Raw genomic sequence first — 27,559 nt, 5'->3', positions numbered from 1 at the left:
AGCCTGTGCTTTTCCAGGCTAAAGAGTCCCATAGCTCTCAGCCTGTTATCGTAAGGTCTGTTTTCCTGACCTCTGATCATGCGTATGACTCTTCTCTGCACTCTCTTAAGCTTCTCCACATCCTTTTTGAATTGTGGAGCCCAAAACTGAATGCAGTACTCTAGCTGCAGGCTCACCAAGGCTGAGTATAACAGGAGAACGATGTTCCGGGATTTGCTTGAGAAGCATCTATGGATGCAAGCCAGCATTTTGGTCACTTTACTAGCTGCAGCATTGCATTGCAGGCCCATGTTCATCTTGTGGTCAATGGTGACCCCCGAGTCTCTTTCTTCCGTAGTACTAGCCAACGTAGCACTGTCGAACCTATGAGGATGCTGCAGGTTTTTCCTCCCAAGGTGGAGAACCTTGCATTTTTCAGCATTAAACACCATCAGGTTCTCGTCCGCCCATTTGCTGAGCCTGTCCAGGTCAGCCTGGATCTCCCTCCTGTCTTCAGGTGTGGATGCTTTGCCCTAAAGTTTGGTGTCATTGGCGAACTTGGCCAGTTCACTTCTGACTCCAATGTCCACATCATTAATAAAGATGTTGAGCAATATGGGTCCAAGGACAGAGCCTTGGGGGACCCCACTGGTCACAGAGCACCATGACAATTGACTTCCATCTATTATCACCCTCTGGGTCCAGCCACAGAGTCAATTTCCCAGCCAGTGGATCGTGTTGGACCCAAGGCCACAGTTGGCCAGTTTCGCCAAGAGGTGATCATAGGATACCAGATAGAAGGCTTTTTTGAAGTCAAGATATACGACATCAATCTCTTCTCCTTTTTCCAGGTGATAGGGGAGAAGAGAGTGATGTTATATATCTTGACTTCAATAAAGATACTGGTTTCTGTCCAGTAATATTTCCACAAAATTGGGTGTCATGCTATGGATCTTGATAACTCAGGGACATCAGTCCTGATATGCTTAACAAGCTTTCTCTGTACCCTTGGCAGTGGCTCTACAAGGCAAGAGAGAAAGTGTGTGTGGGCGTAAGGTCATATTGACTATGGATTTATTGAAATTCTTTACCTTTCAAATTCTCTTGTCATTTGAGGGTACTGCAGAGAGAGGATAGTTTGATGTGTTAGCATGACCTCTGATTAACTTGCTCAATAGAGTCTTTGTGGATAGACTACTTTTGTTTTCTGTAAGGTGGTTATAATTATTTACTCTAAATGCATACATAAGTAGAAGCCAAATCATTCTTAACTCAATGCTTAGAAGAATAATACTTTGTATAGTAATCCACCCACATTCAAGGTTCTTACACTTTGAGAAGCTAAGCCCCTTCAGAGCAGTGCTGAGGTTCATTAACTCCTACTGGCTTCATGAATCATTGGAGATTTTAACCGAATCACAGGATTAGGGCCCAGATATTACTATCTTGTCATAGTGAAATTGGCTTAGTTATTTTATCAGTCAGGCATTTTAGGGCTTTTATACAAAATATTTTTAAAATCTTTATTGTCTTTCTAATATATTTTAGTGGAATCTTCATGAGAAATAGCTTTTTTGTACCATTGTATGGTATTTTCACCTGTGGACAAAAGTGACAGTATGCAATTACATTACCATATATGGCATGTAGAAATATTCTAATTCTGTTTTCCCCAGGCTTCAATGAGTTGAATTTACTTTTAAGAATATTTAAACATTTGTGGCTTAATACTAAGAACTTCTCATTGGTTTTGCCTTTGTGGGGCAAACATGCATATTTAAAATATATATACTTTAAATGTGGGGATTTTTAGCAGGAATACTTTTTGTTTAGTCACAAAATAGGAACAAACTAGAAGTGTTGCTGAACAGTGAATTAATTGTAATCATGTAGTAAATGGGCCTACATTACTGAGAGACATGTATTATGCAGGGCTTGCTACAAGGTCCACTTGAATGGGAAGTATTTATATTGACATAAATGGGCTTTGGAGTAGGACTGGCTGTACAGAGTGTTGCATATGCAGAAGGGCATATGTTGAAATGTGTAGATAAAATACAGCTATGTTATTCACTGACCATTGTTAAATTATATAACAAATGAGAAAAAAATCCTGTGGAAAATGTGGTATTTGATCACATATTTAGACTTTATTGTAAACAGGATGCATAGGTAACCTTGACTTTCATTTTCTGATTTTTGAGCGCTTCTGTTTGGTCTTGTTCTGAGGCTAAATTGTCCCTTGAGCAATGGTCTTAAGTAAATAAGGAGAAAGGTTACAAACTGCACCATCTGGAAGTGGTCTTGCTTGGCAAGGTGACCAAAGTTTATTTCCATTCAAACTGGAAGTGGGGTTAGTGATTAATTATGCTCTATACCTGCCTTGAATTATAACTTCTTTCATGTCAGTGAAGATTCTTTGGCTATTGGCAAGGGATGTATTTTCCCATGTCTCTCCCCATCACAATCCATCTGCTTATCTCAGTAAGTATGCAATAACCTTGGACTTGGTTGCAGCCGATAAGTATATAAGGGAGGGGCATATAGCAGGGTCATAGCAGGAGCATAGCAGGAGCATCTGTTCACCAAGGCACCCCAGGGGAAGACAAGAACCAATGGACACAAACTACTTGAAGACCACTTCAGATTGGACATCAGGGCTAGGGCTAGAGACAGACATTCAAAAAGCCTGAGCCTGAATTGATTCAATCTTTGCAGGTTAGTCTAACCTGGCTAGGCTAAACTGGTTTGTAACTGTACAGACATCCCAAAAATGCAGGCACATGCCAGCAGTGAATCAGGCTAGAAGCTGGGGGGCACTATGGCAGCCCTCCCTTCCATTGCACAATGCTGAGCTGTGCAGGGGTGCAGCCAGGCCCCTGCAAGATGCTCTGGTTAGGGAAGGATTCCCCCACCTGTTGAGCATTTATCAGCTTTGTTATCAGCATTTAACATTGCATCAGAAAACAAAGCCCCTCTCATTAGTTCAAGCTCTTAAACAACTTTTTTCCAAGGAAGGGGACATTCCAAGGAGGGACATTACCAGCTACCTGTTGATTAGCTCCAAAAAGGACACAGTCCTTTCTGCCTTTGTCCTGACTACCACAGTATAGACCGTATCCAGCATGTGGTCTGCTAGCTAATGCTGAAATGTCTGTGCAAGGCAGAGGGGAGGGGGGAATCCCTGCTTAGCAGGAAGTGGTGAAGGGAAGGGAGCAGGGGGAAGCCAGGCAGATGCCTGCAGTCTCTGCCAGAGCTCCAGTCAGGGAGCCAAGGGGAGGGGCCAGCTCTGCTGTGGAGCAGAGTGCCCAGGCCAGAGAGCATGCTGGGATGCTGGGGGAGTCTGGTTTAACTTAAACCAGGAAGGGGTCTGGGACAGACATTGCATAAACTGGTTTGAACCAAATCAGTTAAGTCTGATAACTACAGTCAATCAGGTTTATCTCAAACCGGTGTCAGCTATTTTCAAACTGGTTTATGTTCACTGAACTTCTGTTCTGTTACATGTTTAAACCACTTTATGATCACATAAACCAGTTTATGTACAATGTCTGTCCCTAGCCAAGGAGAAATTTCTTTATGATTCAAGTGCCTAGGGTCTGGAACAAACTTTCCCCAGAGCTGGTACAATCACCTACCCTGGAGATCTTTAAAAAATGACTTGCCGTGACTTTGCTGGGGTCATCTGACCCCAGCAGTCTTTCCTGCCCAAGTGCAGGGGGCTGGACCTGATGATCTCCAGTCCTTAACATCTATGAATCTATAAACCTTGCCTCTCCAAGAAATGGGTAGTCCATATCAATGTGTAAATGAAAAGGAGACAGAGAAGGATTTATTTTGCCCTTTCTCACTAGTATGGGCATGGAGTCTAATGACAGTATAATTTGATAAGCTTACCTTCTTTTAAAGGGTTTTTTATAGCATATAAAATGTTCTGTAGGAGTTATTTTGGTATTGTATAAATGTTGCTAGTTAATTGCTTTTAGCATGTCTCATGATAATGTAACTTATGAAATATTCAGAAAGGATGGGTAAGCCAGAGAATATTAAGAAAAAGTGTTTGAGGCATTAGAATATAGGTTTGAAATCCTTGATAGCTAACAAAAAAACCTGCTAAAGGAGATAATACCATCAGAAGCAGTTGCAGCAGCCTGGGACTGTTTTGGAGCTGGCATGGGTATGCTGTTTGGGTGTAGACTCCATAGCATGGAGGACAGCCCCTCCTAACTTGGCACCTGGTGTGAATGGCCCCTCACCTACCCATAGTTATATTACTATTCTGAACTCTGTCCATGGTCTAAGAAGAAAAGTCATAAGTGTACATGGAAAGTATACAGAACTACAAGAACCACTATTCACAGTAGCACATTTTTAAGTTGCCTATTGTTAGGTAAGTGGCTGGTAAACTAGGAATATCAAATTTATTTGTAAAGTGTTCAAGAAATTGGACACATTTTTAAACATGAATGTAGCAGAAATATGTACTAGAAAACACTGAAGTATTGAAACATGTATTGCAGATTTTTTAATTGTTGAAAGAGTAAGGTTTTGGAAACAAGTGATAAAACAAGATATAAAATTGCAATTTTCTTGGGGCTGGAAGAAAATATGCTGAAGTCAATTTTAACACCAGTAAGCCTGAGGCATAGAACAAATCCCCCTGATCAATAGAGACTTTGACCTATCCAACATGATCCAACAATATCCAGTCTGCTCCTTACAAATGCATCACAAAGATAATATACATGTCTCAGAACCAATAATCACTTCTGAGATATCATTAATAAAACACAAAAGGTTCTTCTACAAGTGTCAGGTAGTACTTTCAGTTAGGCGCTTGCATCTAAATCAGTACCTTTGGGCTTTGTCTGGAAACAAAACTTCTTTCTCAGAAGTTTTTAATGGTTAGTTTTAGCTGAGAAGATGCATATTTCAAGTGTTATTATTGTTCCATACTATTCATTATTTAAAGTCCTTTTATATCTCTTTTTCAGAGATTTGGGATTGAACAATAGGGCTATGCTGATTTGATTCGGCGGAGATTCAGTCCAATCAGTGGCTGAATCTCCAAATACGAATTGAATCTGGAGACCCTTTAATCTCTCTGAATTAAATCGGAACCCTCTGAATTGATTCAGAGAGATTTGGAAAGATTTGATTTTTCAGACATAGACGCAGCTTTAAATGTGTTTTCTACATACCTCAAGGTACCAGGTGGCTCGTGAACACTGAGATGGTGGGGCAGATGGAGTGTCCCACAGGAGTTCAGGTGTCCTCCCTCTTGGGTCTGGAGGGGTACTCAGGGCCTCCCTGTGGCCAACTGCTGAGCCATGGAGGCACAGGGGGGCACCCCAGGGTGCTCTGTGGTGGACCTAGAAGTGGGCTGGAAGTACTTCTGGTCCACTTCCTGGTTCGTTATTGAACATGCAGAGCCCCCTCCCCCCCCCCCCCGCTCCTGTGGGATGCTCCATCTGCCCCACCATCATAGCATTTACGAACCATGCCTGGTACCTCAAGGTATATAGAAAAAAGATTTAAAACTGTGTCTGTGACTGAATCGTTGATTCTCCTAATCAGCATCGAATCTTCAGATTTGGTTTTGGCCAGATTGAATTGGAACAGTGATCTGTATCAATGAATCGAATCACTGTCCTTGATTCAGGCTGAATCTGAATCGAATATGGCCTGTTTCACACACCCCTATTGAACAATTGTACTTGCAATATAATATACTGAATGTATGGTTGCTGAATTCCTATTTCATCCATTGATCATTGTTCATCCTAGAATGACATGTCCATGCAAAGAATGACAAAAAAATATCTGTGGAGAATACGATGGTTATTATGTATTGAAGGCTTGTTTGTAAACAAGATACAACAAAATTAAGATTTATTAATGCCTAGTTGATTTAAGAGGCCTCGTCCCATTTTCATGAGCTTTATATTTCACTGAGAGATATAAAGCTCCTGAAAACTTAGGCTCCTCAGCATAAACCACTTCTGAAAATTAGCATTAGGAACTTATGTTAATTAGGCACTTTTAAACGTTTTGCCTCAGGCTTGTACTACTTTCTAAAACAGTGATTTCCAAAGGCTGTGCCACAAGAGTGATGGAAGTGTACCATATGCTCACCATGTGTGACGAAGCTAACTCTTTGTCCTCCTGCATTTGGCATCCTGTACCTACCCCAGCTACTCTAGTGTAAGCTGTAGCTGCTCCTCTGAGGACTGCTGGTTCTGCCTTCACACCCTTCCCTACTCCCAAGCAGCCCCTCTGTAATGCTCCCAGTGCACCCTGCCATGAGCAGGTGGATGTGTAAAGGTGGAGAGGAGGAGCACTTTGCAGCCTAGCTTATCCACTCCATGCTGCTGCCCCTCCCCCCCAACATTAGAATGTTGAATTTTAAAATTATTATTAATTAAATGCATTTCAAGGAAGATACTAAGAGACAATGTAAATCAGATAAAACTGTAAATTTATCAGTTAAAATCCAAACGACAACCTACACAGCCAGCACTCTCTGTTATGAATTAGTATATTTTTAATAAGAATGATGCAAAAATTTTACATGTAATTTGTACTGTTGTCTTCTAGTGAAAGGATGAATTAATATAGTTAGCTTTGATCAATGAATAATAAAATGCCATTTAAATACCAAAATATTTCTACTCAGAACAAAACAAAGATTAAAGACTTGAAAGATTCATATTCATTTCTAGTATCCAAGAAGGGGCTATTCAGAATGTTATAAGCCTCAGGGTTTCAAATGACACCATGCAAATGAGGTATACATTTTACTGAAGCTGTCACAAAATATATTCTTTTGTGTGTCAGGGTTAAATACTGTAGGCTTTTCAGATTTCAAACCAGATTACAGCTGGCAACATTTAACTTATTTTAATATACAAATGGAGCTTATTTTTGGTGAGGAATCAGAAATTAGAAGCCTTGCAGTTATTGAGTGATTTTGATAGATTTTTCAGCTTCTTGAATTAGGTACCCTTTTTAATTTAATGTTAGTAGAATGATTACTAGTACTACTAGGCTACTAGTATCAAGGACAATAAGAAGTCCTTTTCTAGATATGTGGGGATCTGGAGGAAAAGCAAGGGCAACACTGGACCCCTGCTAAACCAGATGAGACAACTGACAACCAATGCCCAAGAAAAAGCCAACCTACTAAATGGGTACTTTGTGTTGGTCTTTCACCAGTCCCATGGGACGCCCCTGCCCATTACAGGACAGGGAGGCCAGGTGAGGGAGATTCCTTGCCCTCCATCAATACTGACCTTGTGAAGGAACACTTTTACAGGCTGGACACCTTCAAGTCAGCCAGCTCTGATAGTCTACACCCCAGGATACTCAGGGAGCTGGCCAGCATCATAGCCCAGCCCCTGGCATGGATCTTTGAGAACTCCTGGTGCTCTAGTGAAGTGCCCGAAGATTGGAAAAAGGCCAATGTGCCTATCTTCAAGAAAGGGAGGGAAGTGGATCTGGCAAACTACAGGTCCATCAGCCTGACCACTATCCCGGGGAAGGTTTTAGAAAAGATTATCAAAGAGGCCATTCTTAACAGACTAGTCGATGGCAACATCCTGAGGGATCGCCAGCACAGGTGTGTTGTGGGTAGGTCTTGCTTGACCAATCTTATCTCCTTTTATCACCTGAACAAGGGAGAAGAGATTGATGTTGTATATCTTGATTTTAAAAAGCCTTCAATCACCTCTTGGCAAAACTGGCTAACTGCAGCCTCAGGTCTGCCACAATCCACTGTTTGGGGAATTGGCTCCGTGGTCAGACCCAGAGGGTGGTGGTTGACAGAAATCAATCATCATGGTGCCCTGTGACCAGTGGGGTCCCTCAAGAATCTGTCCTTGGACCTATTTTGTTCAACATCTTCATTAACGAAGTAGACGTTGGTATCAGAAGTGGACTGGCCAAGTTCGCTGATGATACCAAACTTTGGGGTAAAGCATCCACACCTGAGGACAGGAGGGTGATCCAGGCTGACCTCAACAGGCTCAGGAAATGGGCGGACGAGAACTTGGTGTTTAACACAGAAAAATGCTAGGTTCTCCACTTTAGGAGGAAAAACCTGCAGCATGCTTACAGGCTCGGCAGTGCTACGCTGGCTAGCACTATGGATGAAAGGGACTTGTGGGTCATGATTGACCACAAGATGAACATGAGCCTTCAATATGATACAGCTTTTAGTAAAGTGAGCAAAACGCTGGCTTGCATCCATAGATGCTTCTCAACCAAATCCCAGGACATCATTCTCCCGTTGTACTCGGCCCTGGTGAGGCCACAGCTGGAGTACTGCATCCAGTTTTGGGCTCCACAATTAAAAAATGATGTGGAGAAGCTTGAGAGAGTCCAGAGAAGTGCCACGTGCATGATCAGAGGTCAGGAAAACAGACCTTATGATGAGAGGCTGAGAGCTATGGGACTCTTTAGCCTGGAAAAATGCAGGCTCAGGGGCGATCTGATGGCCACCTATAAGTTTATAAGGGGTGTTCACCAGTATCTGGGGGAACATTTGTTCACCAGAGCGCCCCAAGGGATGACAAGTTTGAATGGTTATAAACTACTGCAAGACCGTTTCAGGCTGGACATAAGGAAGAACTTCTTTATTGTCCGAGCCCCCAAAGTCTGGAATAGCCTGCCATTGGAGGTTGTTCAAGCACCTACATTGAATGCCTTCAAGAGAAATCTGGATGTTTATTTTGCTGAGATCCTATGACCCCAGCTGACTTCCTGTCCCTGGGGCAGGGGGCTGGACATGATGATCTTCCGAGGTCCCCTCCAGCCCTAACGTCTATGAAATCTATGAATTATAAACCTGAAGTCCTGTCACTTTTTCATATTTGGCTGCAATAAAACTACCTTTATAGAAACAGTGTCCTTTGCTAAAAACTTATGTTTATACATTCATAGCACTACAAATGTCATTTAGCACCACAAAGTCAAGAGGGCAGACTTACATGCTAGGGCTGTGCAAAGCTTTGATAGCTGATTCAATTTGGGGGAAATTTGGCCCAATTTGGGGACTGAATCTCTAAATCTGAATTGAATTGGGAGACCAAGTAAAAGCTCTGAATCTATTCAAATCAGCTGAATCAATTAGGAAAAGCTTTGGAAAAGATTCGGCTGATTCAGAGATTTGGCCATAGAATAACAGGCAGCTGACAGCTGCCTCCAGCTGGTAAATCTGTTGGGGTTGAGGAAGTGGGAAGGGAATGGGTGTGGGGAAGGGAGGGATTGGGGCTGGGCTAGGGCAAGCCGCCTAGCTGGGGTGGAGGGGGGACACAGAAGCGCGCGGGAGTACGTGGGACATGGGCGCGGCAGCACTGGGAGTGGGTGCTCTGTCCTGCTGCCCCTTGACCAGCTGGGGGGGGGGGAGGGTGGCATATGGGCATGCCTTGCTCCAGGTGGAAGGGGGAAAGTGGCAGCAGGGCAGAGGCCCCAATCACTGCTGCTGAAGCTGGTAAGTGTGGGGTTTTTTTTTTTTTTAAGTTCTATACTCACCAGATGCAGCAGTGGTGACTGGGGCCTTTGGACACTTGTGGAAGAGTCCTCCTGCACAGTGCAGGGCAGTGAGGGGCAACGGGGATCACTCCCTCTGCTTGGCATTTGCACGGCAGCTGCCTCATGGTGTGGGTCCAGCGTGGCTCAGTAGGGCACCATGCACTGTCTCAGAGCTGGGACAGCTCCAGCAGTCACCCAGAGCCTAGCCCCAGCTCCAAGATGGTGCATAGTGCTTTGCAGTTGTGCTGCACCTGAGCTATGGGACAGCTGTCATGTGGGTGGCGGGGGGGGGGTGATCCCAGCTGCCCCCACTGCTGTGCTGTGCTGTGCTGTGCTGTGCTGTGCTGTGCTGTGCTGCATGGGGTGGGGGGGGGGGCTCTGCCATGAGTGCCCAGAGGCCCCTGATCACCACTGCTGCAGCGAGCGAGTACGGACATTTTTTTTTTTTTTTTTAGTGCCTGGACTAGGCTGGGGCCAGGCACAGGGATGGCACCAGGCAGGGCAGCCATGGGGGCTTCTTCCACATCTTCCCCCACACAGGGAAGAGGCGGGCACAGCCGGAGGACCCACCAACAGATCCAAATCTCTCTGAATCAGCGCCGAATCTTCCAAAGCTCAATCAGCCAAATTGATTCAGGACAGTGATCTAAATCCCCAAATCGGCCAGAGGACTCAGCTACAAATTTCCTGTGAGGACAGTGACATTTATTTGGGAAGAAGTGCATGAGATTAAGCCAGAAATAATAGTAGAATAACCAGTCATGAGAATTAACTAGTTAATTAACTAGTTAAAAAGTTGAAGAAATGGCTAACTTTTAACTTTAGTTACATTTTTCAGCTGTCAACTTTTAACTTTATCTAGTTAAAAAAAGTTAACTTTAACTTTTTTAAAAGTATAAGTTAAAAGGTAAAAAAAAATTGAAATCCAACTTTCCCAGAGTTTTTCCTGACAGAGCCACTCTCTAGGACTTACATAGAATGATATTTCTTCATTGAAACTCTAGGACTTCTTGCTTGAGAGACAGAGAGTAGTATGCCTTCCTATAAGATATGGTCTGTTAAGAACTATACATCCCAGAGTTCCTTAGTTCATGCTGGCATTTTCTGTACATTTGTAGAAGTCAACAGGACAGCCAGTTGGCTGCAGGAGTGGGAACAAGCACAAGCAGAGACTTTGATCCCAGTAGGAGTGGGAGCGAGTAGTGAGGGTGAAGCGGATGATGACTTTTTAAATTTTAATGAAGATCAGAACCAGCAGCACAGGGCCCAAGAAGTTGAGCATTACCTCTCATCTGTGAGAAACTTATCTGAGATGTCACCTACTATGAAAAATATATTCATCTGTTATAAGACAAGTATTCCTTCATCTGCCCACATAGAGTGAGTGTTCAGTAGTGGGGGTTTAGTTTTGGAAGACAGAAGAGGAAAATTATCAGAAGTAAATTTTGAAATGCAGCTTCTGCTGAAGTACAAGCATGTTTAAACGGGTTCTGCTACGCAACTGAACATTCTTTTTCTCATTTAAACTGATTTTCTCATTTCAGTCTCATTCTGATTTTCAGACACTTTTATTATTTCTAATTCAGATGTATTTCATACCCTTTTGTTACCTTTTGAGCAATAAGAATTGTAACAACAGAGGTTTTCTGAGGAAACAGCTTTCATTTGTCACCTGGCTATGAATATCTCCTTTCTGTTATTCTGGTATGACTATATGATGCATTGACTTTTACAAAGTACTTCCATGGAGAGTGTGAGAAGCATCTAACATTACATAGGTATTGGTAAATTGTTATTCTGAAAACTGTATGACAAGTATAACATTGTTTTCAGGTAAAGCAGGGTGAGTTTCAAGTAAATTAGAGTGCTTCTGTTGGCTTATGGAAAAGAAACCCTCTCAATGCATTTGAAAATGAAAAATGATGCTAAGAGGCAATTCACCATGTTTCATGTATTTCTCACAAATCAACTTAACTTTTAACTAGTTGAAAGTGGAAATATTTAACTTTTAACTTAACTCACATTAATTTTAAAGGCTGCTAACTTTTATCTGTAACTAGTTACATTTTTCATAAACTTTTCCCATGACTGAAAATAACAGTTTATGTGATGTTTGGTGGCAGAGCACTATAATTGGCATAAATAGCAAACTCTGCCCCAGTGTAACTGGTTAGTATCTGGGGTCACACTTGATGTTAAAGTATACCAGCAATAAACAGCTGAAAGTCTGTGTTAAGTAGGAGCTACCCAAAGGGACATATTTCAATTTCTTTCATGGGTATTCATGTACAGCAGTGGTTCCCACCTTTTTTTTTCTGCAGCCCACTGCTGGGAGCAGAGTGCGGTGATGGCAGCGGTGGCCACCTGGGGGCGGGGGAGCTCCCAGCACGTGGCGTGGCTTGTCTTTCGTGTGCAGCATCACCGGTATTGCCCCCTGCAACCATTATTTGGGAACTGATGTACAGCATAGAGGATGTAGCAGCTATACATTTCCTTCTGTTATTAATTATCTGATATTTTCTGTAAAAACTTCATCATTTCTTTGAGCATTGTTTTTGTTTTGCAAGCCATTGCAAATTAGAGATATGTATAACATTAGCTTTTGTGTGCTGGAGCTCACCTCACCAGATGCTGTGAAAGGATATGCACAAGGCAGTGTATAGAATGGATGGAGCAATTTGCATACAAAAGGAGGGAGTGGGGAAAGAAGAAAGGAGCAGTACTGAGAGGCAAATAAGCAAAGAACCTATAAGGCCAAAGGGTCACAAAAGCTAAGCAAGGTAATGGAATATGAATCCATAGTTCTGGTTTAAACCATACTTAACACAATCCAGTGAGTGAATAATTCCTTGTTCTGCAATTTCCCGTTCAGGTCCTTTTTAAAAGGTTTGCTGTATAAGAACAGCTACCCTGAGGTCAGCAATGAGGTATCCAGGGAGATTAAAGTGTTCTGCCACAAGCTTTTGTGTCTTTCTGGAGCTGATGTCAGATCAGTGTTAATTCAGCCTTCAACACTCAGTATATACACCATTGCCTGCTTACAGCATTGTGCTGGCTACATTAGAAAGACAGGGTGATCCCTTTGTATAAGAAATGGATCCTTCCTCTCCTCCTCCCTTCCTGCTTGTTCTCTTCAATCTTTCTCCCATCCTTTACAGTTTTCTGGAGTCTCCTTTCACAGCATCTAATTAAGTGAGCTCCAGCTCATAACAGCATACATGTCTCTAATTTAGTTAGTCTATAAGGTGCAAATCTAACCTGCCTTCTATTTGACTTCAGACTAATACAGCTACCTACATCTCTGTGCTCAGAGAAATTAATAGCACAGATATTCAACATATTTCCCTTTATTTTCTTTATGAAATCCATTTTGTATTAAGTGAAAAAGGCAAAGAAAAAGCAAAGCTTCACATAGCTCTTTCTATTGTAGGTCTCTCTCTTGTTGTTGTTGTTTTGTTTTGGGTTTTTTTCTGTAGTAGTCACCCAGGCTTGCTCCTGTCAAATGTTATCAGGTATTTTGACAAGGCTCACTTAACTTGTGGCCCATTTATGGAACAGATATCAAGTATCTATTGTCATATCTAAGTATCATATCTATTGTCCATTTTCTAGTAGTTCAGCAACTCTCATTTCATTTCTACTTTTGCCATAACAAAGGTGGAAATATCTGACAGCCCTTATTTTTCATTTCTTGATCAGATTAATTTACTCATAAGATCCACAATATCAAAATATGCAAGAGCCAGGAACATAAGAACATACATTGTTAGAAGTGTGTTTTATCATTGTTTAAACAGTATTTAACAGTATTAAATTACTGAGAAGTGTAGCTCTTAAGCAAGTGGCCGGACTGGTTAGTAAGATCCTATTGAATCCAAGTGCTCTTAAAGAAAATAAACACAATGTTCAAATTGCTTCTTAATGCTATCTTTCTACACTGAGTTGTATCCAGACTTGCTTGTAAATTATAGTTGAATATAGACATACACGTGTGTGTGTCTGTAAGTTAAATGAATGTGTATACATGTGTGTGTGTACACATTATATATATATGTCAACTATGATTTACCAGCAAATCTGGATATGACTCAGTGTAGAAAGCTAGCATTAAAAAGCAGTTTGAATTTTGTATTTATTTGCTTTAAGAGCACTCAGAGAAATATATGGAGAGAGAGAGAGAGAGAGAAGAGGAACAAAGGAGGGAGAATTTATTTTTCTTCTGTAACTTTCAGAGGCTTTTTTATTGTTCTTTTCCAGCCATTTAGGGGAAATGTCTTAAGTTTATAATACTCTGGACAGCCACTAAGAAACACAGCTACAAATAGTTTTCTCTGCATGCCTTGTTTTTATTGTCCATAGTGATCCTCAAGCCTCATTTCAGTACACAGTAATCCCCTGGGAACTGAAAAGGAAACAAATTCTGGTTATTTTCACATAGTATCAGAGACAAAGCTTCATGAACTGTAGGAAACTAGCATTACGATTAGAAACCTGGGAAATTTGCCAAATCTGCTGCTCTACACAGCTAGGTACAGACATTCAAAAGCCCCTGGTAGAAGTGCTCTAACCCCACACCTTACTCAAAGCCCTAGAGCAGGAGACAACTGAACAAATATTTGCTACTTGCTAGTGGGGTGTTTCCAGCCTGCCCGCACTGACCACGGGGGGTGTTCCCACATACCTCCCAGGAGGCTGCCAGACTGGCCCCTCTCCCCAGCACTGCCCTCCCCCCCACACCAGTTGGTGACGTTAGCAGCAGCTGGGGGAAAAGAAGGGGCAAACAGAGCCCCCCACTGCAAGCCCCCCGCCACAACTTGCTGACTGGGGCCTCCACAGGGGCAGATCAGGTCCATGTTGGGAGGGCTCCCTTCTTCTCCCTCAGCCTCTTGACAGCAGTGTGGCTGGCCTGGCTGGGCCTGCTGCAGGGACAGACCCCAGAGCCCTTTCCCAAACAGCGGCACCAACAAGGCAGCTCTGAGGTGCTGCTCATCCAGGGCTTCTGCATGGACACAGACCCTGGAGCCCATCACCTGCTGCATGCCCCCACGGCTAAGCAGTGATGCACCACAGCCTGGCCAAGGTGACTGCCAGGAGGGAGACCCTGGAGGACTCCTTTCCTTGTGCTACTCCCCATCTTTCTGGGCGGCAATGCACTGTGGGGGCAGAAACCTTCCCTCAACCCCACCCCTCCAGGCTGCATGTCTTTGACATCTAGATAAAGACAGCCAGGGGGCAGGGCCAGCCTGGTGCTCAGGCAGAGCAAACAAGTGCTGCCCCAGGGTAGAGCACAGCTCTGTGTAACTGCCACTTTGGATATCAGTGAATGCACTGTAAGTTAACCCTTGATTGGATCAGGCCCAGACTGTTCAATACAAAGCTATAACAGGCAGCACTTTAAGTTAGTACTCATCTGCCCAGGGTTAACTTAGTGTGATCTGCCATTTTGAAAGTGTTTTATGTGCCATGAACATCTGTTCTGTTACAGCTGTAAAGTGCTTTCTGTGCAGTTAAAGTGCATTAAGTGTCTGTACCTTGGCATAGTTCTTAGACTAGTGAAGAAAACAAGATGAATTAGGTAGACTGAAGTAGAGTGTTACTTCATCAACAATAAATAAACCTTCTAAATTAAATAAATCCCCTTTAGGACTCAGTTTTCAGAGTTCATCTTTGTGTACATGTTAGGCAACCTTAGTTCATTGAATTTCTTAGTTTTGCAAAGCTAGAACTTTCCCACACATTTTCAAACCTTCTGCTATTCCATATGCATAGTTCACTTCTTTAGTGTTTAACGTAGTATTGAAATGCTAATCTAATAAGTAAAGCGCAAACTTTTCGTTATTTAATTGTTCAATCAAATTACCAAATGTTTCTATAATAATATTGCACTTCAAAATATTATTATGAAAGCTTCCTTCAAGTGTGTTTGTTTCAGTGTTCCAGACTTTAAAAGGTCAGTAGCAGTAGTTGGATTTAAGGAATTTAGACATACCTCTCTGAACTGGTACCTAACCTCTAGATGGTAAAGATGTGAACATCCTATGAGTCTGGCTTGAAGAGTAGACAGAGTAATATACACAGATTTTAATCTTCCAGTTTGTTCTTGGAACTCAGATACCAGCATGTCCATTAAATCATGTAAATATGAAATATATTCTAAGAACTGAATGAATACATTTTCTAAATCTCATTGAATCTATGAATTTGTAGACTTTCACAAAGAGCTTCATTATTAATTTCTTGATGCCTAAAAGATCACAACAATTATGCTGAAGTTTTGACTATATAGAAATGTAGAATTAAGGCCCACAAAGAAGGCTCTTTGATTTTTCTGTGAACAATTTAACCTTTTTTTTTTTCAGAAGGATACAATGTCTTAGATCTTTGTTTTTCTGGCAAATGTTGGCCAAATACTCCCCTTGTGAAAATGAATACCTTTAGTCTGGTAGACTAGGGAGCTACTTTATTACTATGTTGGCTATTATACAGTTTCACTCAAAACACTTACCTAAATATCCAAATGTAGGTTACTGTCTCTGTAAGGAAAGCGATAACTTTCAGTATTTAGGGGGAGGATAATGTGAAATTAGTCTTTGCTATAGGTACGTTCTAATAAGTGTATACGTAATTCTTTAACAGTGGCTTGTCTTATTATTTTGACATTGGATGACTCAATTCCAGGATGGACTTATACCCTGTTGTACAAAATAGTGCATTTAACTGGCATTGATTTTGTTCTAAAATTGTCAGTGTCGTAGCTAACTCTTGCTTTAGCTGAATATAATTGAACCTACACAATAATTATTCTTATTTATGCTGTGAGTAATTAAATGAAATTTGCCTGTCCCCAAACAGAAAAAAGGGTATTTTTTACTTCTTTTTTCTTACTTATTGGTCTCATTTTCAGCATGTTTGATGATTTAACACCCAATACAATATTAAAACTTCTTAAAAGTTAAAATGTAATATATAAGTTAGAATAGGTTAGTTTGCTGCAAAAAATAAATGGAAATAAATGTGCAAAAGCAGATTGCTTTTCAGTTTTCTTTTACAATAAATTACTAAACTGTACTAATTCTTTTAAGTTTTCTTTTAGAATAAATTACTAAACTGTACTAATTCTTTTAAGTTAATCTTTTTTAAAACCCTTGAGAGTTTTGGTGCTTATAAGAGAGGGGGACTAAAACTAATATTTGACAGAGTATTCAGACAGAACTGTCAAGTCACCTCACTCTTGACTTTGCGATACCGCATCTTGCAGTCCAGGGACTCTCTGGAGCCCAAACTGCCAATCACTGTGAATTCTGTTTTCTTTAGGTGGAGAAATAACCACATGAGATTAGAATGAGGCTCCCTCATTCATTTGCAATGGTGTTCTAAACAAGATTGAAGTTCAGTGATTAGAGACCCCATCCCTCAGCAGACTATACATGAACAGCTCTCATGGTTATTGGGGACTCCATTTCTCCCCAGTTTTTTTGTGGGAGAGCATGTTTTTCTTTTGTTACTTTGCTCCCATTTCAAGATCAAAACCTAGCTACTGTCCCTAGAACCATTTCTGCCTCCCCCTTAAGGTGTCTTGCTTTAAAACTGCCCTACAAACTAGAAAATAACTCCCATGGTTTATTATTCTTGGTTCAAAATAACCTGCTCTTGTGGTTTGGAAACAAAGTACATTTATCATGTCTAGGCTGTTTAACTTCTGGAATGTTATATAATTATGTCCAAAATGTCCATTGCATCTGAAATGTCCTTATTTAGAACACTGGTTAAAGAATTGGTATGGCAAATGAACAATATATATCTTCCTTTATGAGCCCAATTCCTACATCTGCTGTATAGGCATATCCATTCAGATTGTATTTTTTGCCTAAGTAGGGACTTCAATAGAATAATAGAATCAAAGGGTTGGCAGGAACCCCTGGAGTCAAGTAGTCCAACTTACTGAATAAATTTAGGCTTTGTTGTTTGTATTTCAAAACAAATGTCTTCTTGAAAACCTCCAAGGTAGGAGAATATACAGCTTCTCTAAGCATTTGGATCTACAGTTCTACTATTCTGATGATAAGGGGGGAAGGCTGATATTTAATCTAAATCTGTGTTCTTCAGTTTAAAATCCATTGTTTCTTGTCCTCCCACTGAGACAAAAGAGAACAATTGTTCTCCCTCTTTCTTATGGCAGCTTTTCAAATATTTGATGATGATTATAACCTCCTTTAATCTTCTCACCAAATTAAACATAAGTAGTTTTCTCAACCTTTCCTTCTGTGGCATGCATCCCAAACTCTTTACAATTTTTGTTGCTCATCTCTGGGCCCTCTCCAGTTTTTCCACATCCTCCTTAAATTATGAAGCCCATAATTGCTCACAGTGTTATAGCTGAGGCCCAATGAGGACTTGAGTAGACTGACACTATCACTTTTTCTGTCTTACCATTTTCCTGCCAACATAACCCAAATTTGCATTTGCTTTCTTAGCGAATGCTTCATATTGCTGTCTTGTATTGAGTTTGTTATTCACCAAACCCCCAGAGGATTACCAACAAAGTTACTACCCAACCATTTTCCCTTTTATAGTTTGTGTATTTGGCTTTGTTTTTTTAGGTGTAGCACCATCTGTCTGTCTTCCTTACATCAAGAGCCTTTTGATGTTAAATCCTCTCTTCCCAATATTGGCAATCCAGTTCTGTGAACGTAATCAGGAGGCTCTCTACTCCTATGTTGGAATTAGTAAAAAATGTTAAATACCACCATCAACAGAACAGATCCCTGTGGAATCCTACTTGAAATCTTCTGCCATTTACAGTTATTCAGCAAATATATCCACCACATTGCCATAAATAAACTGGAAACATGTTGGCTATATCATGTGGGGCTGTGCCAAAAGCTTTTATAAAATCTAAATTTATTATATCCACTGCATTCCTCTCAGCCATCAAGCTAGTTACCCTATCAAAGAAAGAAATCAATTTGCTATGGCGATGATTAGTGATCATCTCTTCCTCGTCCAGATTGATTGTTTCATAATTCAGGTACTTTGCTTCTGCTGTCATGGATCTGCTGTTATTGACAACAGTGGTAAAAATTCTGTTGACTTGATTCCAGTTAATCTGACTGGATTTATTTTGATGTAAAGCTATGAAAGAAAAACAGATACAAATATTTGTTTATGTTGAAGAAGATTGAAAGGATCTCAAATTATCCTGTCAATAAAGTATTCAAATTATGCAAATGTACTTCCTTTTAAAAAACAAAACCCAAAAAAACAAAATGCCAAGCTCAAATTACATCTAGAATAAAAAACAAGTGAAGAGACCACATGCTCAAGGGACAAGTGTGGGTGTATTTCAATATACTGTTTACTGTTGTGCAGTGCTGTTCAGTTGATATAACCAACTGAAAAAGTCTTCGTTTTCTGTTAAATTACTGATTTTTTGCAGCAAAAATTACTTTAATGTTTGTTTCAAGAGGCAAGTAATTTGCTTAATTTACAGATGTTGATTTGACTAATTTGCAACATTTGCATGTAAACAGGTTCAAAGAATGCACATAGAAACAAATTACTAATTTATTCAGCTAATTTTCAGTAAAGCTACAGAAAGCAACTTTACACATAAGAACAAAGCAAATTCTTTTTATATAGTTTAGTTTCCAGTGTTCTGCATCTTTCTTTCTTTTTTTTTTTCTATTTTGTGGTAACAATACTAAGGTTTCTATAAGGGCCTTTGAAGTTCTGTGAGGGGGGAAAATCACAGATGTACTGGTAAGTCCTTATAGTTAAGACCTGGTTTTCAAGCTGGTTGTGTAGCTTGTAAGTAGTGTTGGGGATGTTACTCAAGATGCTTACCTTTTGAAATGAGCCTCTCACATTTCTCATTCATTGCCTTATCTGACTCATGTCTCATCTTTATGTTCCTTAAGTATAGCTCTTCACTTTTCTGCTCTTAAGTGAAAACGATTGTTGCCAAGCCTCAAGAAATACAGTGTCTGGTACATCTGGAATGCATGGTTCTCTACAGTTTTCATACATGGCAGGATATCAGGAAAGATTTCTGTCATTTGTTTGTATGAAATCCTAATTCAAGGAAGCCAGTTGATTTTCTTTTTTTATTAAGACTAACCAAAATAACCTTTCCTATTTAAAGAGATTTAATTTAAGAAACATTTTTAAATGACCTCCTTAGCATTAGTGACCAAGAAAATCCAGTGCACTTCTGAGGTTTTTTTAGATCTTTCTAATCTGATTTTAGACCATACTAGTGTTTTAGCTATCTCAAATGAGCTAATCATAGAAAATTAGGGTTGGAAGATACCTCAGGAGGTAATCTAGTCCACCCCCCTGACCAAAGCAGGACCGTCCCCAACTAGATCATCCCAGCCAAGGCTTTGCCTAGATGGTCCTTTAAAATCTCCAAGGATGAAGACTCCACCACCTCTCTGGGTAACCTGTTCCTGTGTTTTAATACCCTCCTGATGAGAATGTTTTTCCTAGTATCTAACCTAAACTTCTCTTGCTTCAACTTAATTTTCTGTTCCAGTTATTTAGTCAGGATTAGTTTAATATTTAAATAACTCTCTCAAAGTTACTGAAGTATAGGAATAGTTATCTATAGCTTTTGTGAATAAGTCTCCATCCTCTTTTTTCTATTTATAAAATATCTGATTAGCATATAAAATCATGTACACAGCCTAAGAGAGCTCTTATTTTTTCATGACACCGAAGTGTTATGAATTTCCACATTCTGGATAAACTGTTTGATAATTGAAATGGCTTTGCCCTTCTGATTTGTAGCACACTGAAGTAAATGGAAAGACTCCTACCGAGTAGGGTGAACTCTAGATCATATCCTTAGTGAGCATGTCTACATATGCAGTTAGTGTGCCTGATTAAATCCTGGCACTGTTTGTGCTGGAGTTTATTGCTTCTGAGCGTGTCATTTGCACATGCGCCTGGGTCCACAGCACATTGAGATGGGGCTGTGCAGCCCTGGCTGGCGGGGGGTTTTGGGGGTCAACCTGCCAGCCCAGCGCTGCTCTGACCTGGCTCATCATGCTATAGAAGGGCTGGCTGTGGTATGAGGGTGTTTCAGTGCAGGACTAGTCAACAGGCAGCCCCTGTACTGAAGTGCTGCCATGCCCCAGACAGCCCCTGTCAGTGTCTACATGCACATTGTGGTGGAGTAAATAACTCCGCCATAGGATAGTACCCATGTCTGGAAGTACCATCCTATGGTGGAATTAAATATTTTACTCTGTCCCAATAATACTGCATGTATAGACACTGACGTTTTACTGTGGAGCTAATTAGGCAACTCGGCAGTATTTCATGTAGATATGCCCAGCGAGTCACGGTCACTATGACACAGATGCCTTGAATGGTTTATTCAAACTTTCCAAAGAAAGTTTTGTATATTGAAAGTTTGTATTAGCTTATACGAGTTGGGTTATCCTGTCTCAAAACTCATGTTTGCCTGCCAGTCATGACTAAGGTGAAGTTCTGTAAATAGTTACTCATAGTGCTCATAGAAGTAAGTAAAATATTAACAAGATTGTATCCATGCTCTGGACCAAAGCAAGTCTTGCCCCATGTGTAGACGAAATGAGAGGCGTGTGTATGACACTTTAAAGCAGGCTAAATGCTTTTGCACCGCTTTAATGGTGTTGGTGTTTGCATGCCTTGGCAGCATATTGCACATTAATTCCAGGCACAGTAGGAAATTTGGCAGTGTAATGAGTCTTAAATGACTTCAAGGAGTTTTAGTTTGCTGCCCCTACAGCTGTGGAGCGAAGCACCGGGCTCCATGCAGCTCCACGGCTCTGCAGGAAGCCCTGCAGGGAGCCTGGAAACAGCCTGGGAATGCAGGCTCCACCCAAGAAAAGCAGTAAGCCTAATCTCAACTCCCCCCCTCCCCACCCCGAGCCTGCCGGCCTGAACTGCACAGGGACCCCGTGCTTCCCTCCACAGCTGCAGTGCCCCCTGAGACCGCCTGAGTTGGGTGCCTGTGGGCAGGTGCTGGGGGGGGGGGGGGACTGGAGAGCTGGCGCCATCACAGAGGGAAGCACCAGTTCTCTCACAGCCCAGGGACTACTCTGCCCGCCAGCAGTTCTTCCTCCCCTCCCCACCGGAGAGGCAGTTAAGTCAGTGGGGTGTGTGCACAACACAAGGGTTTAATCAGCCCTGAATTGAAGCGGTGCTTTTTAAAACCCACCGCTTCCATTTTAGGGCTCTCATTTCATCTACACATGCCCCTTAAGATGTTGTCATTAACTAACCAGTTTCTCAGTTTAACCTTTCTTAGATTTTGATATTTGTAGGCCACCTATCACATGGATAGCAAAAAAGATAATCTCCAATGCCACAGCAAGTTCTCTGTTCCTGGACTCTGGTTAAATAGCTTGAGGGGATTTGCTAACTCCAGCTGTAGTAATTAGAGGTGTCTCCTAATCTGTGCGCTGTGGAGCTGTTCCTTTAGGGAATAAGGAGTTTGTAAGGGATATTTTAATTAGTATTGGAAAGGACATTTTAATTAGTATTTTGTTTCACCCTACTCACTGTGTGTAAATCTTTTCCGAATTAGAGAAATTATTGTGTGTTTGTTACTGTGTTGTTAGTATCTAATCTAATAAAATGTGGCAAATACTGCATCTGGAGATTATATGATAAAAGATTTTTTTTTTTCAGCACTGTACTTATTGTGCAGATATCTAGAACTTTTAAAATATTATCAGTAGAAGGGACTTCTTCATTTACTTTCCTTGATTAGGAACAATGGCTTCAAAGGCAGGTTTTATCTGAATGTCTATTGGATGTACTGGATGAAATAGTTTCTTGAGTATTAGGATTGTCTGTTAAATCAAATAATTTCATTATAATCAAATTAAGCAACATTATACATTTCATCTTCATGTATGTGTTGTTCTGATATATTGGATTCCAGAAAAAAAAAAAGATCACTAGAGCCTCCATCAAGTAAAGCAGTTAAATACATAAGTAATACCACATATTCCAGTACCACTGCTCACATATTCAGTTAAACTTCTGCTTGCATGGATTTGTCCTGACTTTTGTGGGTTCACTATTTCACATTTTTTTTTTTTCCCCGCAGTAAAAGAACACATAATAAAAAGTGGTCAACAAAACAATGGGATAATGGCATGGACATTGAGATAGTAAATAAAATACACAATTAAATAGCCTGCAGTATTGGATACTTTAAAAAATGGCAGTCATGTTTCATAGATTCATAGATGTTAGGGTTGGAAGGGACCTCAATAGATCGAGTCCGACCCCCTGCATAGGCAGGAAAGAGTGCTGGGTCTAGATGACCCCAGCTAGATGCATATCCAACCTCCTCTTGAAGACCCCCAGGGTAGGGGAGAGCACCACCTCCCTTGGAAGCCCGTTCCAGACCTTGGCCACTCGAACTGTGAAGAAGTTCTTCCTAATGTCCAGTCTAAATCTGCTCTCTGCTAGCTTGTGGCCATTATTTCTTGTAACCCCCAGGGGCGCCTTGGTGAATAAATACTCACCAATTCCCTTCTGTGCTCCCGTGATGAACTTATAGGCAGCCACAAGGTCGCCTCTCAACCTTCTCTTGCGGAGGCTGAAGAGGTCCAGGTGCCCCAGTCTCTCCTCATAGGGCTTAGTCTGCAAGCCCTTAACCATACGAGTGGCCCTTCTCTGGACCCTCTCCAGGTTATCCACATCCCTCTTGAAGTGCGGTGCCCAGAATTGCATGCAGTACTCCAACTGCGGTCTGACCAGCGCCCGATAAAGGGGAAGTATCACCTCTTTGGATCAATTCGTCATGCATCTGCTGATGCACGATAAAGTGCCATTGGCTTTTCTGATGGCTTCGTCACACTGCCGACTCATGTTCATCTTGGAGTCCACTAGGACTCCAAGATCCCTTTCCACTTCCATGCCACCCAGCAGGTCATTTCCTAGGCAGTAGGTGTGCTGGACATTTTTCCTCCCTAGGTGCAGCACTTTGCATTTCTCCATGTTGAATTGCATTCTGTTGTTTTCTGCCCACTTGTCCAACCTGTCCAGGTTGTCCAACCTGCCCTCCGGCGTGTCCACTTCTCCCCATAGCTTTGTGTCATCTGCAAACTTGGACAGAGTACACTTCATTCCCTCGTCCAAGTCTCTGATGAAGACATTAAAGAGTATTGGTCCAAGGACCGAGCCCTGCGGGACCCCACTGTCCACACCCTTCCAGGTCGAAACCGACCCATCCACCATGACTCTCTGGGTGCGACCCTCTAGCCAATTCGCCACCCACCGGACTGTGTAGTCATCCAAGTCACAGCCTCTTAACTTGTTCACCAGTATGGGGTGGGATACCGTATCGAAAGCCTTCCTGAAGTCTAAGTATATGACATCCACCCCTCCTCCTGTGTCCAGGCGTTTCGTAACCTGGTCATAAAAAGAGACTAGATTAGTCAGGCACGATCTGCCTGCTACAAACCCGTGCTGGTTTCCCCTCAGCATAATTTGTCCTGCCAGGCTCTCGCATATGTGAGCCTTGATAATTTTTTCAAAGACTTTGCCAAGGATGGAGGTGAGACTGACTGGCCTATAGTTGCCTGGGTCCTCCTTTCTCCCCTTCTTGAAAATGGGGACCACATTGGCCCTTTTCCAGTCCTCCGGGACTTGGCCCGTGCGCCACGAGCGTTCAAATATTCCTGCCAGTGGCTGTGCAATGATGTCGGCCAGTGCCTTCAGTATCCTCGGATGGAGCTCATCCGGGCCTGCTGACTTAAAGGCATCCAGTTCTTCCAAGAGACTCTGCACCATCTCAGGGTCTACGCATGGTAGTCTGGCGCCTTGCTGCTGCCTCTCTACAACCCCAGTGAGAGACTTGTCATGCCCCTCACTTAGGAACACTGAGGCAAAGAACTCACTGAGGAGTTCAGCCTTGTCCCCCCTGTCCATCACCAATTGCTTCTGCCCATTTAGCAGGGGTCCTATTCCTCCCTGGGCCTTCCTTTTACTCCCTATATATCTAAAGAACAATTTCTTGTTGTCCTTTACTTGGGATGCCATCCTCAGCTCCATGGTAGCTTTGGCCCATCTAACTGCCTCCCTACAAGCGTGAGCAGAGGAGGTATATTCGTCTTCGGTGATCTCTCCCTGTTTCCACTTTTTATGTGCTCCCCTTTTGGCTTTTAGGCTGCTCTGGATTTCTCTGGTCAGCCATGGAAGCCTCCTGGCCCCTTTCCCTCTTTTTCCTCGCATCGGGATCGTCTCCCTTTGTGCCTGAAGGATCATTTCCTTAAGGCACAGCCACCCTTCTTGGGCTCCCATCACTTCAAAACTCCTATTCTGCAGTGCGTCCTTGACTAATCGCCTGAGTTCATTGAAATCAGCTTTCCTAAAGTCTAGCACTTTCACCCTACTAGTTACCTTACCCACTCAACGTCTTATGATGAATTCTATTATTAGGTGATCACTGTCCCCCAGATGGCTACCGATCTGTAGGTCCCCTACCATGTCATCCCCCATTGCCAATACCAGATCCAGTAAGGCATTCCCTCTAGTGGGACTGTGTACCTCCTGTGTCAGGTGGAGGTCCTGTACACAGGTTAGAAACCTGCGTGAACGGTGGGACTTTGCCATCTGCGTCTCCCAGCAGATGTCCGGGTAGTTTAGGTCCCCCATGACTACCGCCTCTTTAGCTTTTATGGTCTCCGAGAGCTGCCTCAGGAGCCCCAAATTCTAGGTCTTCCCCTTGGTATGGGGGTCTGTAGCAGACCCCTACCACCAAATCCCTTTCTCCTTGCCCCCCATGTAACCTAACCCACAATCCTTCTACTTCCTCATCCTTCAATTCTGTCTTGATGAGGGTCGATGTATATTGCTCATTGACATAGAGCACAACCCCTCCCCCTTTCTTCCCCACCCTGTCCTTTCTGTACAGCCTATAACCCTCAATATGTACCGCCCAGTCGTGGGACGAATCCCACCAGGTTTCTGTTAGCCCTACTAAGTCATAGGTGTTTAGTGCAAGCAGGAGCGCTAGTTCATCCTGCTTGTTCCCCATGCTCCTAGCATTAGTATATAGGCACTTGGGCCCTGTGACTGGTGCCTTTGCTGCCCCACCTCTCCGAATCCCAAGGGGCCCCTTATTTCTTACCTTCTTGTTGCTTACCTGTGCTGTACTGCTGGCTGCCCCATGGCTTGCAGGTTCCCAATGTTCTCCTTCTTCAGGCTGAGCTGTCATTGTGGGTGCCACATGGTTTGGTGGTCCACAGCTTCCCCCGCCCTCATCTTCCCCTCCCCCCCGATGAGCCTAGTTTAAAGCCCCCCGGAGGAGATCCGCCAACCTAGAAGAAAATAGGACAATGTTGTTTCAAGAGAATCTCTCTTCAGTTACTACAATGATGGCCTGATACTACCCTTGTCCTATTAACTTGCCCCCTCTCTCTCTCCTCCTCAATTACACCAACTTTCTATCAATCTGTTTACTGTTATGGCTTCTGGTATCCAGGATTGTGTTCAGTATTTGATGGAAGCTAATGGATAAGAATCCAGAAATGATACAAAATAGAAACTGCTCTTATAATTTCATATTCTTGCTATACTATTGTCCAGATTTGATTTACAGTCCATAAAAGTGTTACCATTCTCAGTTAAATTCTAAACTATTTTTTCCATAAGAGGTGTTTCTGGAAGGCTCCAATTTGATGTAAGGTCTGAGCTGATACATTCTGAAAGCCAAAATGTTTATTGTTCAAATTGTGAGAGTGCTTTTTTTCTTTTTTATGCTTCCCTGGTATATCGAATAAATATTTGATGGCATTTGATGATGGTATCTAACTAAATTAACTCATTAAAAACACAAAGATAATATTTGAATGAAATGGTTGTTTCTTAGAGTCCTTGAATTGAATTCTGTCATGTAAACTGCATAAAAGCTATTTACTTCATTAAGGACCCAATCCTGTTCTCATTGAAGCTAATGGGAGTTTTACCACGAGGCCTTTTATGATCCTATTCGTCTCATACTAGAGTGTGGTGTTAACAGCATAATTCAATAACCACTACTGTAAATATACATGAACTCAACCTTAATGTATACAGGGAAGTTGTCAGTTCATTACGGGAGAGACTAAATAAATAAGAGCTGAACATTAAATCAATCTAGTGAAAAGTTTTATATGTATTCATGATAGCATTATACATAGCATTATGAATTCTATTCATTTTAGCATCTAACTGTTCTTATTTTAATTATATTGCATTACTTTTTAAAATATCAAATTTATCATTCAGTATTCATACTGCCTGATGGTTTCTTTTTCACTGATTGGATTTCTTTTTAGGCATATCTGTTGCTGATATTATACTAACACCATCAAACAAATAGTTCACAATGCCAAAAAGTTGCCATCCCCTAAATTTCTTATTCTTTCAGTTTATCATTATTCACAAGAAGTATACATCTCCAATGTATCTGTAATATTAGCAGAGCTGTTTCATTAATTTATAACATTAAAATGCTGCTATTAATGACATTACAGTTATAGTCATAACACCTCAAAGTGATCCCTTAACTGTTGTGAATAGAGAGGTGATGAAATTGAATCAAATACATGAAAAGTAGTGCAAAATATTAAATCATCATCATGAAGGAAAAGGAAAGAACAAGTGAATATTAAAATATGAAACTGTATAGCAGTAGGAAGGGGGTAGGGGCTGGCAACAGCTTTCCTAGGTGCTTCTATTTGCATTGTAAGCAGAGGTATCACTCAGTTTCCCATATATTTAACTAACTTACAAATTGCAGTGGTTATTATACATCTTACCAAACAGAGGGCAAACTGCTAGACTGAAATTCTAAAATGCAGGTGAATCCTTTCATGCCTTCCTTACCCCTTAACTGAAATATTGGGATATCTTGTTCCATTACACACATTATAGAAGCATAATGAATTATTTAAATATTCAAACACATGCGTTAAAGCAAAGCTCAGTAAGCCATTTATTGCAGAAAAATATTAAACTATTCATAGGTAGACCTTTGGCATACTAGACAAGTTATTTTTGC

At 41.6% G+C, this 27,559-nt stretch overlaps 1 protein-coding gene across 3 annotated transcripts in view; it reads left to right on the top strand.

Annotated features, from left to right (window-relative positions):
* PRKG1 (protein kinase cGMP-dependent 1) overlaps nucleotides 1–27,559 on the top strand; it is a 1,124,099-nt gene that overhangs the window by 633,437 nt on the left and 463,103 nt on the right. The window lies entirely within an intron of this gene.

The sequence above is a fragment of the Alligator mississippiensis genome, chromosome 6, assembly GCF_030867095.1.
Source record: "Alligator mississippiensis isolate rAllMis1 chromosome 6, rAllMis1, whole genome shotgun sequence".
Classification (NCBI taxonomy): Eukaryota; Metazoa; Chordata; order Crocodylia; family Alligatoridae; genus Alligator; species Alligator mississippiensis.
Note: the sequence above shows the minus strand (reverse complement) of the source record. Positions and strands in the feature narration are given on the sequence as shown.